The 12,880-nt window shown below is 44.6% G+C and overlaps 1 protein-coding gene across 11 annotated transcripts in view; it reads right to left on the reverse strand.

Annotated features, from left to right (window-relative positions):
• The window catches only part of B3GALT1 (beta-1,3-galactosyltransferase 1), a 504,258-nt gene that overhangs the window by 15,794 nt on the left and 475,584 nt on the right, over positions 1-12,880 (reverse strand). The window lies entirely within an intron of this gene.

Here is a 12,880-nt window from a genome sequence, read left to right on the forward strand (position 1 = left end):
TTTCTTTTTCTTCCTTGCATAGCTGTTGTGATATATTGCACTTTTAAGAAGCTTGGAAGTGCTGTACAAGCAACTAAAGGACTGTGAAGGGCTAATTCTTCATAGAAACAGAGAGCCTTGAGTGACAGGTTGCTCCAAGCAATTTGATTGGTTAGCATCACATCTCTGGATGCTGAGGAGAATTCCATCTACTTTCAACCAAGAACAGTTGAGTACAATTTTACACAGATGGAGAACTGGGGGAAAGTTGGCAAGGAAGTTTGTGATGTAGGCAAAGACTCCTGTTTGTGCCAAAGAAGGGAGATAGAAATAGTGAGGGGAGAATTTCCCTATCCATTCAAAAAGGAAGTTAGTTCTGAAGAGTGATCCCTAATTTAGTGTGGTTAGAGACCTTAAGAATCAGTTAAAAACTCAAGATGAGTACTAATGTTTCAAGAGATGGTGTTTGGATACTGGGAAGAGTGTGCTGGCCTTCCGGAAACCAGGCAGAAAATACTCAAAGTATACTAGAGCAAGGGTCTTCAACCCCCCGTCTGCAGCCCGGTACTAGGCTGTTAAGGCCATGGTACCGGGCCGCCAGCGGCCGCGCCTGCCTCCCACCCGCAGCGAGAGGGGGGGAAGAGGCAGGCGCGGCCGCTGGCACGCCAGCGACGCAAACACGCGGAGCTGCCACGCATGCGTGTTTGCGCCCCCTGCTGGTGAAAACGTGCATGTGCGGCTGTTCTGCGCGTGTGAGTTAGCGCCACCTAGTGACGAAAACGCACATGCGCAGCAACTGTGCGTGCGCGTTTACGTGCAGCTGCTGTGGCCGGGCCGCCGGCTCTCTCCCACCCTCGGAGGCAGACCCCGACTACAAGAAGATTGGGGACCACTGTACTAGAGTGTTTGGGAAAACACCGGAACAAAAGACTCTCAACATAAAGATTTTAAGTAACTGTGAATAGTTTAAGAAGCTCTTATTAGCCTGAAATATAACTAAAGTCTATGCATCTACTGATTTTGCATCAGAATTTTCTATATCGAGTTACCATTATGTTGAATAAAATATTTTATCAATTTGGAATATATTTATTTATTTATATCTATTTATTTCTTTTATTTCTATACCACCCTCCCCTGAGGCTCAGGGTGGTTTACAAAAGATGTAGGGATAATACAGTGTAATTCATAACATCGGAAACTTCTTGAGGGCCATTTAAACCACAGAAGTTAAAGGGGGCTCCCATTCCTACTATCAGTTTCCTGGGCCGAGCAAAAATATGGTACTATTGTGCTAAATATGGTACTATTGTGAGGTGAGACAGCTAGAATTCTTCAGGAAAGAATAAAACAGGTAACTATGGTGGCTCAGTCACAAAACAGAAAGAAAACTGGAGGGAAAATCTTGCCTCAGAGGCATGGAAGTTAAGCTGTTTGGCTTAACGAATTTAACTCCAGCCTCCACTTTTTCCTCTTTCCTAGATTTAACAGCCACATTGACAGTAGTTGTAAATTTTCTTAATCAGCCAGCTGCGCTTTTAAGTAGATGCATATTTTTGCCTCCAGCGAGTCATCTATATCGAACACACCGTATTTCCTGTGCGGAAGTCTGGTAACCAAACTCTGCCATGAATGAGAATTGTGGCTTCAACACACATAATCTAGAATGACTTGCAAGACTTTGATGAATCAGGAAGGGAATGGGCTAGTAAAAATATCTGTGTGGTCAATGCTTCCATAGATCCTTAGGCAACTTCGTTTGAAAGAGCTGAGTCCCAACCCAACAAGGTTCATACAAAAGCTGCCGTACATACATTTCTCCCATGATAAAAAGCCTGTTCCAGGCACTGAGGTGGTTAATATGCCTGTGGATTTAGTTACATTTGGGTGGGAAGAAGAAAGTCAAAATCCAGACTCTCTCACAATAAAACCTCATTCCCATTCAAAAGGGGGTAGAGCAGTGGTCTTCAACCTTGGGGTCCTGACCCCAAGTGAGGTCGCCAGGTTGGTGGCTGTGGCAGCGGTAGGTGGCTGTGGCAGGTGGAGGCAGGTGGCAGAGCCATGGCACTGGCCGCCTCCATGCTGCCTCCAGATTGTTCTGCGCCTGTGCACCCATGTGCCTGCACATGCTGCCCCCACGCGTGCATGCGCCGGTGCAACAGTTGGGGTTTGAGAACCGTTGGGGTAGAGAATGCATGAATTTCTTCCTTTGAATATGGGTGATGGGTAGAGTTACCGACTGGGAAATACCTGGAAATATTTGGGGGGGGGGCGGGAGCCTGAGGAGGGCAGGGTTTGGGGAGAGGAGGGATTTCAATGGGGTATAGAGTCCATCTTCCAAGGTGGCCATTTTCTCTAGAGGAACTCTATCAGTTATAGCAGCCCCAAAGAGGTAAAACTGACCTCAACCATGGCTGGGGCTTTTCCGGCCCTGGCCCTCCCCTGGTGAAACACCCTCAGTTCCAGAGGGCCTGCAAAGTGGAGCTGTTCTACCAGGCCAATAGTTGAGGCCAGAGAATACCATGAAGAAGATGCTAGCCTCCCCGCTTGAGAACCCAGCCAGCCAACTAATCCGGCCAAACACAGACTAACCATCCTCAGAAAGATTTTAACTGTAAAGAGGAAGTATTTTTCAATTCCAATTCTAAAACCTAAATTTATGCTTTAAAAATATTTTATTTATTTAGAAAGATACAGAAAAGAGGAAGAAATACTATTTATATTTATATGTTACAACTACTATTTAGAAGACAGAATATTCATAATACATTGTCTAGAAGTTATCGATAAGATACTTTATTAATCTCATACTTAAAACATACAGTTTAAAGGCCGCTCTTCCAGCCCTTTGAGTTTACTGTCCAATATAGTCTAATATTATCTTCCATTTTCTTCTGAATTCCAGTGTTGATTTGTTGTGTATCATATACTTAAGTTTTGCCATTGTCCTGTATTTTAACCAATCCATAAGATCTAGTAATGAATCTTTTCCCCATCTTGATGCATACAGTATCCTGGCAGCTGTTATGATATATGTTACAAGTTCTTTCGACATTTTAACATTATCTGGTACCATATTTAATAACACATTTTGGATCCAACACAAATTATATTTATCATTGTTGACATTTTATTATATATGTAATTTACTTTGCTTGGTTAAATCTGATGTTACCCATCCTGAGCCAACCAGGGAAGGGTAAAGGTAAAGGTAAAGGTATCCCCTGTGCAAGCACCGAGTCATGTCTGACCCTTGGAGTGACACCCTCTAGCGTTTTCATGGCAGACTCAATACGGGGTGGTTTGCCAGTGCCTTCCCCAGTCATTACCGTTTACCCCCCAGCAAGCTGGGTACTCATTTTACCGACCTCGGAAGGATGGAAGGCTGAGTCAACCTTGAGCCGGCTGCTGGGATTGAACTCCCAGCCTCATGGGCAGAGCTTTCAGACTGCATGTTTGCTGCCTTACCACTCTGCACCACAGGAGGCTCTAAGGGAAGGGTAGGATATAAAAATAAAATATAATAATAACAATAACAATAATGACAACAATATGTGTGCCATGTTGGTTAGGCTGAGGATTCAATAAGCAATATTTAAAATCCCATGAAATACAGAGGTGAAAAAAAATCCACTGGGCACTGCCAAGTTACCTTGACCTGGATGGCCCAGGCTGGACTGTCCTAATTGGATTTCAGAAGCTAAGTAGGCTCAAGCCCTGGTTAACATTTGGATGGAAGACCTCCAAGGCAGTCCAGCACTGCAATGCAGAGGCAGGCAATAGCAAACCACCTCTGAACATCTCTTGCCTTGAAGACCCTATGGGATTGCCCATAAACCAGCTGTGACTTGACAACACTTTCCTTCACTGCCATAGCTAAATTTCCTGTAATATCTGAATGTCAATTACTGTCCCATTGTTGCTGGGCTCGCCCTTCAAGCTGTTCACTGCCATTGTTAATTTACCAAGTTTCATAAATATAAATGCCCAACAAGTTTACAATCCTCAGCTACAGGAGTGGCTCATAAAAGGTTTATTTGTAAGCCTGCCTCTCGCATTTACCTTTCTTCCGGAAAATCCAAAGGGGTTTGCACTGAACGGCAAGCATAACATGCATTGTTAATGGCCTGTATTGCACCGTCTGCCTACGGCTGACAGCTCTGGGTTGGAAAATACCTGAAGACTTAGGGGAAGGAGCCAGGAGTGGGCAGAAGTTAGGGTGGGAAGGGATCTCAGTGGAGTATAATGCTATGGAGTCCACCCTTCAAACCAGCCACTGTCTCCAGAGGAAACCTTTCTTTGTTAAAGGAACTCTTTCTCCATTGGAGGAAGACATGGCCAAGGGGGAGCCAAAAAGCCCAGCTGAGTGGGAAAGAATGACTGGATCCAACTCTTAAGTGGCTCACAACTAAATGCTGCTTCTATTAGGAATGATTTGAATTGGTCACTAATACCCTTTCTATTGGGGCAAGAGGGAGGAGGGGTGATCTCATTAGATTCCCAATCCTCAGGGCAAACTTTTCTGTCCCTGTGGGCCCTGGAATAGCCTTTTTAGGAGTTGCTCCTCCCTCATACACCTGCAGAAAAAGTTGACAGGATCCAACCCTTAGAAGTTCCAAAATTACCAAGCCCTCTGGTCAGTCCACAAATATCTCATTTTATTTTGTTCTGCTTTTGAACCCATAATTCTTTGTGTCATTTCCATTTCTGCCAGCATTTTTTACCCTTTAAAATGTATGCCTTTTTCAAAAGGTTCTGCATTAATAAATCATCCTTTACATTATACATGTACAATTATGAGTATAAATGGTATATAAGGTATAAGTAAAAGAATAAATGCTACATATAATACCTACAGGATGGGAATGATGGAAACCACTTTGGGTCCCCATTGGGGAGAGAGGAGGGAAACAAATGAAATGAATAAATAAAAAAGCTAAATTCCACATAAATTGTGTATCAGTGAAAGCACTGTCTCCATGTGATAAAAATATAATATTTCAGGCTAGAAAATCCAATAGATTTGCCTCCTGTTCAGATTGTTATACATCCTTATTATTTTTGCATTCTACCAGCTGTCTTTTTCTTTCAAAAAGCGAATGTAAAGTACTTTCTGAACATATTTTAGAGATAAAATCCTTAATATATCAAGTGAAATGGTTCATTAATCAAATTTCTTCTCCCCCTCACCTCAAAAAAAGATAGTTGTTTTGAATAATTTCATCATAGGTTGGAAAGTGTTCGGTGTGGATGATTTTTATGATAAGCAATCTTGCTTCCGAGCGAGCGCATTCAAGATGATAACATGATTTCTGTTTTGTCTGCACCAATTAACTTCATCGACTGTCCTCTCTGGAACCTGTGCTGAGAGGCCAGGGTATTATGATCTGCGATTTATTTTAACAATTATGTTCAAAATAATGAAGTACATGGAGATTGTTTTTTTAAATATAAATTGTTTTGACTTATCTATTACTTGAGGGCATCATCTTGAACAATACGGAATGTCTCCTAATAACAGGCATGGTCTTAATGGCTTCTGGAGAGCTGTTTTTTTAAGTATAGTAACTTGCACAGACTTAAATAACATTCTGTTAATTGGTAAGCTGTCTATCATTTTTGTGTCCTGTAGAGGTAATTTAGACTGGTGGTCCCCAACCACCAGGCTGCGGCCCGGTGACGGGCAATGCCGGGCTCACTCCCCCCCCCCCCCGCAGTTAGAAACTTCCCAGGCCGCAAACGCACATGCATGCCACTTTCGCACATGTGCCCGCACATGATGCAAACACACATGCATGGACCTGCCACGAATGCGTGTGCGCGTGGAAGTACCGTGCATGCACGTTCGCAGCTGCGCATGGCACAAACGCACATGCGCGGACCTGCCGTGCATGCACGTTTGTGCATGGGCTGCCACGCATGCGAGGCAGCCAGATCGCCCTCCCCCCCACCGGTCCACAACCTAATAAAGGTTGTGGACCACTGATTTACAATGTGGTGGACCACCTCTAACAATGTGGTGCCATGCCATTTTAGTCTTTTCCCTAGGCACTAGCACAGGATTCCTTGGCCTAGAGTAAGCTGACCAGATGTCTCGATTCTGGCGGGACACTCCCACTTTTCTGGGGGAAGTTCCGAGTCCCGCTGGAGTCTTCAGAAGTCCCGCGGCTAGCCAGCTCCATGCGGCTCTGCCTGGCCCCGGCGCTGACTGCTACCTCCTGCAGCTGGAGCCGGAACTTTGTGCCAAGTTGGTGATGGAGTGGAGGTGCATGCACTCCCTGGAGGCTGGGAGGGAGAAACTGGCCAGCTGGCTGGCCTTGGAGTGGTTCTTCCTAGGTCCTAGGACAGTGAGCCCAGTCAGAAGGAGGGAGGGGCTGCCTCCGCTGCCCCTGGTGTCCCGCTTTACCTCCATCAAAATCTGGTCACCTTAGCCTAGAGTGTATGTGGCTGGGAGACGTGGCCAGCTGATATCACTTCCTGGTAGCTCAAAGCTTGAAAAATATTGCAGCTCTACCTCCATGGTCAAAAAGTTGAAAAAGGTTGCTCTAGGCCCTGGTGAGGGGTATCTTTCCCCCTAAGTTTGTCCCACCTGCTTGGGAAATTCCTGGAGATTTAGGGCCAGAGTTGGGGGGGGGGATCTCAATGGAGATATAATAGCATACAATATCCCCTCCAAATCTGTTTTTTCCTCCAGGAGAACTGATCTCTGTGGATGGAGATCAGTAGTAATTATGGGAAGACTCCAGGCCCCACCTAGAGGCTGTTGGCAGGATTTAAATATGCAAGAAAGGATTTAAATATGCAAGAAAGTATAGTACCAGCTGCTTAAAATAATAAAATAGTTTTATTTAGAACAGAAACAAACTTCATAAAGAGGAAATTGGGTGTGTGGGGGGGGGGAGAGCGTCCTAATATTATAACTGACTAACTATTAGTCAGGAGGCAATCAGGAAGGAAATGTGCTCAAAGGAGCAGGAAGTCTCCAATTTAGCCAATCAGGAGACTGGAGATTTAAAAAAATAACATCAAGTTTCTAATCTAAATATGTAAAATTCACATCTCTTATGCCCTCTGTAGGGTATTCTTCATAAGCTATGGAATCATGCCAACAGATCTTGCATGTCCCGACAGAAGCTGATAGCCCCCACCCATCACTAGGATCATGTCTGATCCTTGTTCAATAGCCCAGAAGAGAAATCTTACTTGAAGTCACCTATCTTCCCCCTCCCCTTTTGTCATCTGGTCACAGCTGACATGGAGACCCTGTGGAGTTGTCCAGGCAAGAGATGTTCCAAGGCTTGTTATTGCCTGCCTCTGGTAGGCCTGGGTGGTCTCCCATCTAAATACTAACCAGGCCTGTCCCTGCTTAGCTTCTGGGATCTGTTAAGATCAAGCTAGCCTGGACCACCCAGGTCAAGGCAATCTATCTATACCTTGCTTTTCCCCCCATTAGAGACCAAAGCAATTTTGAAAAAATATGCCAGTTTGTAATCAGGCAAGAATTAATGACAGAAGACCAGGAACCACTTAAACAAAAAAACATTAACTAAACACAACCTAAATTAAAATAAAATTTATGTAATTTATTTATTTTCAGACTTTTAGCCCCCTTCCCCCTTTCCCGAGGGCGAGTTAAAAAAACGTTAGAGGTAACATCTTCCAAACATATAAAATCTCAGCATTGTTAATTACAAAATAACATTAAAAGTTTACAGCAGCTCTCCCTGTACTTCAAGAAGAACTTTAGGCCAATCCAGAAGAGAAGTGACTCTTATCCCTGAGTTTTTATTAAAATAAACAGGATGAGCTTCCTGAGTCTTTCCAAAGTTCATGAATAAAATTCAGGCAGCCTTCAGGCTGTGATTTCTTGTACCTAATAATGACACCAGCCTGTAATATGTTGTGAGAACTAGATGACTCAAAGGTGCTCTTCTATTCTATATTTTATTTCTTATCTCATTAGGCACTCCATACAAAAGCTATGGCTTCACTTTTTAATTTGGGGAGCATGAACATTTCTGGAGGGCAGCGATCTGTGATCAGTCATGCTACCCCGAATTTCCTTTCTTTCCTTTGTGTGTGTGTGGCAGCTACATCATTATGTTCATAACAAATACTCACTGCTGGACAAAGCCCTTTAGTTGAGCTTCACCCCTCTGTGTTAGGTCTTTCTTTTGTATGATTTGTTTCTCTGCAAGGTACAGCAAGCAGCCTCGATGTTTTCTCCTCACCCCCATTAAGACTTCTCGCATATTAGACCCACATTTGTGGGTTTTTACATGGGGAGAGCATAACAATGGAAACAGGCCCAATGTGACTGCCGATTCACACAATAATTGGAGTCGGTAGACCTTCCTGTCTGCAAACTTTGGGCCCCTAGAGGAAGGGTTGTCTTTCCTGCAAGGTATGTCCTTAATTATACAACACCATGTAGGCAAGAGGTTAGAAATTCTCTCTCAATGATTGTTTGCACAAGGAATTAGGCACCATTTCTTCCAGTTGTCCCTGAAAAACAAACAAACATACTTGCCCTAACGGGTTTTAGAGCTGGAGAGCATATGGGATACATAACCCCTAATCCGGAATAATCCATAGTCATAACCTTGACCATGGATCAGTAATCTATCTCACCCGTGAACATTAAAGGGTGGGAATAATTAACATTTCTGCTACCGTACCAATCAATCCCATGCATATGAACACGTGCTAGTAATTGAGAAGCCACTACTCTACATTAAGGACAGACGGTGTGGTATAATGTTAAATCAGAGCTAGGGAGACCTGTGCTCATGGTCAAATCTCTACACAGCTATGAAATCATTAGGTGACCTTGGGGTCTAAATAACCTCACAGGATGACTGTCATGAAGATGAAGGAAAGAAGGGTAAATCATAGATACGGCCTTAAGTGCCTTGGGGGGAGGCTGGATAAAAATGATAAAGGAAAGTGATCTGACTGAGGAATGTATTGTGTTTATCCGGGCACTCACTTTCTGTTTGAAGAGCCAGTTTAGTGTTTAACCACAACACAGCAGCTACGTCTAATCTGGAGAACTGGGTTTGATTCCCCACTTGTCCTCCACATGCAGCCAGCTGGGAGACCTTGGGTTAGACACAGTCCTCCAGAGCTCTTTCAGCCCCACCTACCTCACAGGGTGTCTGTTGTGGGGAGAGGAAGGAAAGATGATCGTAAGCGTCTTTGAGACTATTTCAAGTAGTGAAAAGTGGAGTGTAAAAAGCGTTAATTATAGAATCATAGCAATCATAGAGTTGGAAGGGACCCCCAGGGTCATCTAGTCCAATGCGGGAAATTCACAACCACATGCCCACCCACTGTGACCCCAATTCCATGCCCAGATGATGCTCCCCCAAACCAGAATCCCTGGCCAGCCTGGCTGAAAGAAATTTGCTTCCTGGTCCCAAAGTGACAATTGGAATTTCCCTGGGAGTGCAAGAAAGGGCCAAAAGAGCCAAGCACCCACACAATCCCTTCTGCCCACCCACAATCTGCCTGAGTTCACAGAATCAGACATGCAACTATTCAGTGCCCCTTGATGTCCTCATCATGAGTGGCCAAGTGGTTCCTAGAAAGGAATGACTGTCAACTGTATGGAAACTTGCTCTGGGGGCTGCCTGTTCCACGAGAACAAAAATGGTCCCATAAGAGTCATGGTGACACAGCAAGGAGAATATTAGCTTGGATATGAAGTTTGGATCCAGTGTGATATAGCCATATATGGTAATGTCAGCCCCCCCCCCCAAATGGCCAGTGATGGGCCTGGAGGGGGTAGGAAGGGAAGGGGCCTCAGGTAGGCTTGTACACAGCTGTGCTTCCCAAGCCATTGTGCCATATCTAGGGTTTCTCAAGTCCTGAAGAATGTAAAATAATTCAGAAAGACTGATCTACAAGAATCAAAACTCAGTAACTCTGTCCATGGTGGCTGGGGGGGAAGAGGACTTGGAAAACCATGACAGGCAATGATAGAGCATGCTGAGTAATCATTTATATACAACAAATTCCATTGGAAGACAAATAAGAGATCTGTGCATTGCGTTGTTATTTCATATTGTACATTTTGGCATGGAGATATAAACCTATATAAACCTGACACTGTAATTTCTTATTTTCCGATGTCTTTGGTCTTGGGGAGGAGGGAAGCCCATTATTCTGGATCCTTTTTTTCGTAAACACATTTATTTCTCCATATGTGAGATCAATGAGTATGCACTTTGTATGACTAACACCATCTGCCACTTTGCTAAACATCTTGGGAGGGGGAAGGAACAGATGAGGGAGGGGAGTTCAAGGCAGCGGCAGGAAAGAAAGGGAGCATATTTTTTTGCTTTCTGGGATCAATAGTGGAAGCAGTTCCATAACCAGTCAAGAAAAGTCAATTGCAGTCTTATGTAAGATGCTATTTTAGGTCTTACTAACAGGTGCATATACTGAACTGGGTGGCGGTGGTGGTTGTAAGTGGTTCACAAGTCTCCGTCCACCCACTCCATAAAGCATGCCTAGTTTTGCTTTGGAAAATCAGCACTAAGATCTGCATCTTTCTGGGAAGGCCGGTATTCCTCTGTTCCATACAGAATAATTGACATAAACCTCATTTCCAAGTTGGATTGTCTTAACCCCACCCCGAATGCAAACAATCCCGAACACATAATGTTTAGGGCTGACCTGCCATGCAGATGCATGCACCGCATTTTGTAAACATATTTCAGCAGTGGCAAAAAAAACACACACCAAAACCAACCCACCCTACCTTTCAGCAATTTTAAGGGGGCTCTGATGAAACGGGAGTATGGTTATTTGATGGGTTGAGGCCATGGATGTGACCAGAGAAGTAAACAATGAATTCATTCTGAATTAGCATTATTTTCCTTCTTGGCAGTGTTCTCATATACCTGAATGAGACTTGCTTGGTAGCCAAGTGAAGTGATCATGTTCACTATGGAATCCCTGACTGACCGGTTTGGATGATGTGGTAAAGAACATAAAGAGGGAAATAAACAAGGGGAAAATGGCATGAAACCAGCAGCAGAATTAGTCAACAGGCACAAAAACGCAAATCTCACAGGCAACAGAACTGTAACTTTGCTTTTGGACAGCTGGCTATCTAGCCCCACTATTTCTGTGTCTGCAGCTTTGGCCTCATGAGGCAGACGAAAGCCCCCTCAAGAGAGACTTGAGTTCAGCTCTGAAATGTGATTCGAGAATTAGGGCAGGCCTAAAAATGTAGGGTAAGAACTCTCCGAGCCAGGGGAGGGTAAAACTGCCCAGCCCCTCTGGGTTCTTACAGGATAAAGAGAGCCAAACGAATTCACACAGACCAAGCTAGATAGAAAACATCGTTGCATAAAAGATATTTTGAGCCAAAGCATAGGCGGCAAAGATAAAACACTGCAGCATAAATATAATAAATAGCTGTCCCTATCTTAGCAAGCCTTCCCACTGATGCTGGCAGACTTCAGAGAGGAAAAATCTAATTGACTCCAGGAATCTAACCCCAAATATCCATGGGTTAGCTGCCCGACACAGAAACCTTGCAGCTGGATACTAAGGCACCAAACAGCAGAGTTCTGGGGCAGTTATAGCCTGACAGCCCTTTGATGTAACAATCAGGACAATTAAACTGACCAACCAATGAAGCCCAGCTGAACCAGATGACACAGGTGTGACTCTTTTAGGCCTTCCCAGCAAGCTGTCTCTTAAAGATACAAAACGGAGATAGCTCCTTTGTTCTTCAGCATTGACAGGGTTATAGCAGGTGAATGAAATCCTCCCTGTCCTCACATATGTACATCCTCTCTCGTGATTTGTTATTTATGGAATCCGGGGATTCTCAACCAGGGGTCCATAGCCTATTGGGGGTCTGCAGGAGCTCTGGAGGGGGTCTGTGGGAGCACCAGTGGGGTCTGCAGCCTTTCCTCCTCTGCCTAAATAGAATTGGCCAGAAGCCTGCCCCTTCCCAAGTGTGAATTATCTCATGGTTTCTGTGCCTGGGGGGGGGGGACATACCCACCTTAAACCACTTCCTGCCCCTCAATCCTCCTTGAGCCTGCCTATTAACGTGGGTGGTTATGTCACTTCCAGTGATATGTCACTTCTGGGGGCGTGGCAGAAAGGCGGGGCCAGCTGACATCACTTCCAGGGCCCCTTGAAGCCTGACAATTTATTTCAGGGGCTCCGCCATGGTCAAAAGGTTGAAAAAGGCTGACATAATCGAAGAATGCCTCAGTCTAAACCTGTGGTTCTCAACCTTGGGGTTGGGACCCCATTGGGTGGTCGAACGACCCTTTCACAGGGGTTGAAGCAGGGCAAGCAGCTTGGCCGGGGGGGGGGCCTCATCCACACAACAGCCTTGCAAGGTAGATCAAGATAGAGCATTCGTCTGCCTAGAGCAGCAGAAAAGAGTAAGATCAGCCTGGTGGGACAAGAGGCAGAACTGAACTGAGAAACTCGGGAAAAAATTTTTTTATATACAATCATGAACGATGGATCTCCATGCCATTGGTCAGTATCAGTTTAATTTCTGTGAAAGAACATTTGCATAATTTTATGGTTGGGGGTCCCCATGACATGAGGAACTGTATTAAAGGGTCACAGAATTAGGAAGGTTGAGAAACACTGGTCTAAACATTTATTTCTCAAATTGGAATTAGGGGAAGCCTTCCAAGCCAGAAAGTACAGTTCTTATTGATCCTGGCATCCTTTGTTTTAGAACAGGGGTAGTCAAACTGCGGCCCTCCAGATGTCCATGGACTACAATTCCCAGAAGCCCCTGCCAGCAAATGCTGGCAGGGGCTCCTGGGAATTGTAGTCCACGGACATCTGGAGGGCCGCAGTTTGACTACCCCTGTTTTAGAAAGTAAAGAGCATACATGGAGGATACAATGCT

This window comes from Paroedura picta, chromosome 2 (genome assembly GCF_049243985.1).
Source record: "Paroedura picta isolate Pp20150507F chromosome 2, Ppicta_v3.0, whole genome shotgun sequence".
NCBI lineage: Eukaryota > Metazoa > Chordata > Lepidosauria > Squamata > Gekkonidae > Paroedura > Paroedura picta.